We start from the raw sequence: 4,621 nt of genomic DNA on the forward strand, positions 1-4,621 counted from the left end.
TGAGAGCCCGGGCGCAGCGGGCCCAGCCCCAGGCTCGCTCTCCTCGCCGAGGTCCGCGTCTACCCCTTCTTTCCAAACCAGTGACCCGCTCCCCCCGCTGGGACTTCTCCCCCTGCCCTGGGGCCCTCTGCACGCCTCCTCCCCTGGCCTCACGCCATCTGTCCTGTCCGCTCCTGTCATGGCTCTCGCGGGACCTTCCAGATGTTGGCAGTGGCCTCCCCGCTGCCGCCTCACACCATTCTGCTAAGGAGGCCCCTCCACAGCCCCCGTTCTTAAAGGCTCATGCTGCTCACGGGGAGAAGACTCCAGCCCTCTCCTCTGCACACACCTGCCCCCAGCGTTGCCCCGCCAGGCCCCACATGTGCTCTACGGAGCTACATGCTCCCAGACAACACACGCAGATGATGACCGGCCCATCGCTGGCCTGGCTCACGCCGGCCCTCCGTCACCGGGGCCCGGACCCATTCAGCTCCCACGTGGCCTCCTTCCGACCGCTCACCGTCCGCCCTGGAGGCTGAGCCCGTGTCAGAGCCAGTGACAGGCCTGCAGCCCGCCGTCTCCTCTGATGCAGCCGCACGGAGCGTCCCCACCCGCTGCGGCGCCAGAGGGCCCGCACAGTCCTTTCTACGCGGAGGTGGGGCTGTGGCAACAACCGGGCGCGGCCAGGTCCGAGTTGCGAGTCGAGCTCATGGGCAACAGGCCCGCACTTGGGCCAGGTGCCCGCCCTCCCGGTGGCAGCGGGCGCAGCGCTGCACAGCCTGGCTTGTGGTTTCTGGTGCAGCTCTGGGGACGAGCACCGTGGACACCACGGCTCCCTCCACCCCCAGGAGGACATCACAGGGTCACCCCCTGGGGTCACACTGCAGTTTCGGAACCACGGCCCAACGGTAAGCGGCGCCGCACACGATTCCACCTCACCGGGTGGTACAAGGATCCGGTCACTCTCAGCTGTTCCCACGCTCAGAATCTGTGAGTTATGTCACACAGCTCAGTGCTGGACTGTGCTGTCAGATATCCTTCTCAAATGTCTGACATAATCTTCATTCCTGACGGTCCCCAAGTTCTTTCTGGTCGGAAGCGGAGTTCAGACCCCACACCCGGCATCGCGGTGCGAGGCGGAGAGCAGGACTCCGCCTGTGTGACGACCCCCCGCCACCGGTCAGCTCCCCGAGGACGCAGCGCGCTGCCAGCACCTCAGACAAAAGGCCCAGAACACGAACAGAAGAGGGACGTTCTGTGGGGAGGACGTGCCAGGAGCAGCACATTTTCAAAGCACAAAGCACGTGGCATGTGGCCAGGCGCACCGGCGGCAAAACCCGTCTTTCCAGCTGGAAGGAGCGAAAGGCCGAATCTGAGAAAAACTGCCCCCGAGAAGCGCCAGGGGCGTCTCAGAGGGACAGGACTCAGAGAGGGAATGTCACCCTCTGTCGACCGTATCTGGCTGGCGGCGGAACCACGGGGTGCAGAACACACGCCGCTTCTCCTGGCAGAAGACAAGGTCTGCTGGAGGATGGGGGGTGACCCCACCGCGCAAGGGGGTGGCACAGAGGCTCCCTCCCCAAGGGCGCCGTGTGGGCAGATGAGCGAGGAGAACAGCACAGAGGGAAAGGACTTCAGGGCGGAGATCGAGGTCAGAGTCCACAGTGACGCCTCGATCTGACGGTGTGCGCCCTGGAGACGCTGCTGTGGGAAGAGCATTTCATCTCCGCGCCTTCCTCTCAGAGACACACCCCCGTCTGATCCTGAGAAAAGCATGAAGCGAAGCCCACATGAGGGGCAGGCTGAGAACTCCTGACCAGCCCCTCCAGCGCACAAGGTGAGTCTGAAACGCCGCGCCACCCAGGGTGGCCGGAGGAGACCTAAGGTCGTGACCAAACGCAACGTGCTCTTCCGGATGGGATCCCAGAAGCAAAAGAGGACATTTTGCACAAACAAAGGAAATCTGAGAAAAGTTTGGATTTTAGTAATAAAAATTGTCAACACTGGTATTAATTATAAAAATCTAGTATAATAATATGTCAAAATAAGGAACCTGGGTATGGAGTATAGTGAGAACTCCCTGTACTATCTTTGCAATTTTTCTCTAAAGCTAATACTACTCTAAATAGAAGTTTATTTTTAAAAAGTCTGGACTGATTCAGATCTGCTGTCCAAAGAACAGATTTTTCAGTTCAAATCCAACTAAAATAATTGTCTCATAAAACAAAAGAAACAGCTGTCATCAGAAAAAAAAAGAGACAGTATCCAGACTTTCCAAAAATTACATTCATAATGCTCAGGATACAATCACAAAATCACCCAATATTTGAAAGAGCCACAAAAACAAAGCATATTTTCAGGAGAAAAGAAAATCAACTGAGACAAACCCTGAGGTACCTATGAGTCTGGAAGTAGTGGCCAGTATTACTATCTTCAGTGAAGTAAAACAACGTATTCATGTGACGAATGGAAGGACAGGACAGACAAGCAGAACAATGGAAATCACAGAGAAGAACCAAATGGAATCTGCAGAAACAGAACCTGGAATGAAAATTTATTGGGTAATAACAAAATGGAGATAAGAGAGAAAATATTAATGAAGAGTAGAAAGGAAGAAGATGAAAAATGTGAACAGACCTCAGGGACCTAGTAGGTGATATCAAATTGTCTAACATACATGTAATTTTAGTAAGAAAAAAAGAAGAGAAAATGAGGCAGAAAAATTATTTGAAGAAATAATGCCTAGAATTTATAAATGTCTAATGAAATAAATTTGCATATTCAAGACTCAACAAACACCAAGCAAGATAAACATGAATAAGACCATGTCAAGGCACATCATAGTCAAATTAAGCCAAAGATAGGAGCAAGTTGTAAAAGCAACAGAAAAAGGACCCCCTACATACAGGCTTAAAATAATGTGACTGATGGTTAATGTCTCATCAGAAACAAAGGAACAAAAGTAGAAGTACAAAACCTTTAAATTCCTCAAATTAAAAACAAAAAACAAAAACACTGCCAACACAGAATTCTATATCCAGCAAAAACATCTTTCAGGAATGAAGGCAAGGTAAAGAGATTTTAAGAAACAACTGAAAGAAAACTAAGAGAGTTTGTCACAAGCAGACTCTTCTACAAGAAATGCTAAAGGAAACTTCACACTGAAGGAAAATGATATCAAAGGAGGACCTACCGGATTTTGAAAAATTTATCTTTATTGTTGGAAGTGTTACCGGTGCTCCCTTTATTCCCTCATTGACCCCCTCCACTCCACACTCGCCCCTAACCCACTGGATTTTACACTGCACTCTCTCGCTCACTCTCTTACTCGCTCTCTCTCTCTGGCCCTCAGCCCCCACTCTTTTTTTCTTCGACTGATTCTTTTATTTTCTTCTTTAATTCTTTAGCAGAAGCCACGTTATGGGAGGTGGAGAATGGGAGGTAAGTTTATTCTCTGTAAAATAGGAGATAAGAGCGCCTGCCTCATAGATTTGTTGTGAGAATTAAATGAATTAACATACGAGAAGTATTTAGAAAAGTCCCTGGAACATGATACGTTCCAACAGTTTTTAGCTCTTGCCTGGGCCCCAGTACGTGGCTCAGACACGGTGGCTACTATGTCAGGTGCACACTCTGACTGGTTGGCGGGGGTGGCGGTGTTTTGGGGGAAACGGGAGTTTCTGCTAAAGGGATGAGGACTTCTTCTTGGGGTGACGGAATCTTCTACAATTGATGGTGGTGATGGCTGCACGACACTGCGAATAGACTGAAAGTCCCTGAATCTCACACCTTAACTGGTGAATTTTACAGCCTGTGAGTATAGTTCAGTAGAGCTGCCTCCCTCAACACCTTCCCCAAAGTCCCTGTGTATCCATGACTCCCTGAAGGACGCGGCAGGAAGACCGTCACCAGGTCATATTGGAACAAGCACACGGATGAGTGCGCGTTCGTTTGCTTTAAGTGGCTTTCTTTCCTGTTTCCACCATCGTGGAAGCCTGCGACTACGAGAAGAAATGTACAAACTGGGAATATGTCACCGTTTGCATTTAGGTGTCTGTTTTTATAATGTGGTAAACTTTTGTTTTGAAATATCACACAGTTGGCGGACCTAGAACTGCTGGATGGACCCAGAAGAGTGCTAATGGCGGAAGGAAAAGGAGGCCTATAGTTCAGCTCTTCATCTAGAAAATCGAATTTGCTCAAACTACTCACACTCTTCTCATTTCCGTATGCTCTGCAGTACAAAACAGATGGACCAAACTGCTGGTGACACCGAAATTCATGTACTCATACCTTCAACAAACATTTCCTGAAAAGTGACCGTGGCTGGGCAGTGCCAGAGACGTTAAACAGAACCCTGCGCCACAACCGACCTGTTTTATTCCATTTGTTCCGCGTGCCCCGGACTGAATGCTCCGAGAACAGGGCGGAGGGAGTGGCTAGCGCTGGAGGAGGTAACAGCTCTTCAGAGACACGGAGACACTCATGGCGGAGCTGGAAAACCAGTGCAGAGTGTCGGTGGGAGTCCTGGTTCACAGTCCCTCCTGCAGGAGGAGCAAGCTGCTCACTCGTCACCGGCTGCCAGTGCGGTGGGACGGGCGTGTGCAGCAGGGAGCAAAGCGAGGGGCGAGGCCTCTCACAG

Source organism: Myotis davidii, unplaced genomic scaffold (assembly GCF_000327345.1).
Source record: "Myotis davidii unplaced genomic scaffold, ASM32734v1 scaffold1494, whole genome shotgun sequence".
Taxonomy (NCBI): Eukaryota; Metazoa; Chordata; class Mammalia; order Chiroptera; family Vespertilionidae; genus Myotis; species Myotis davidii.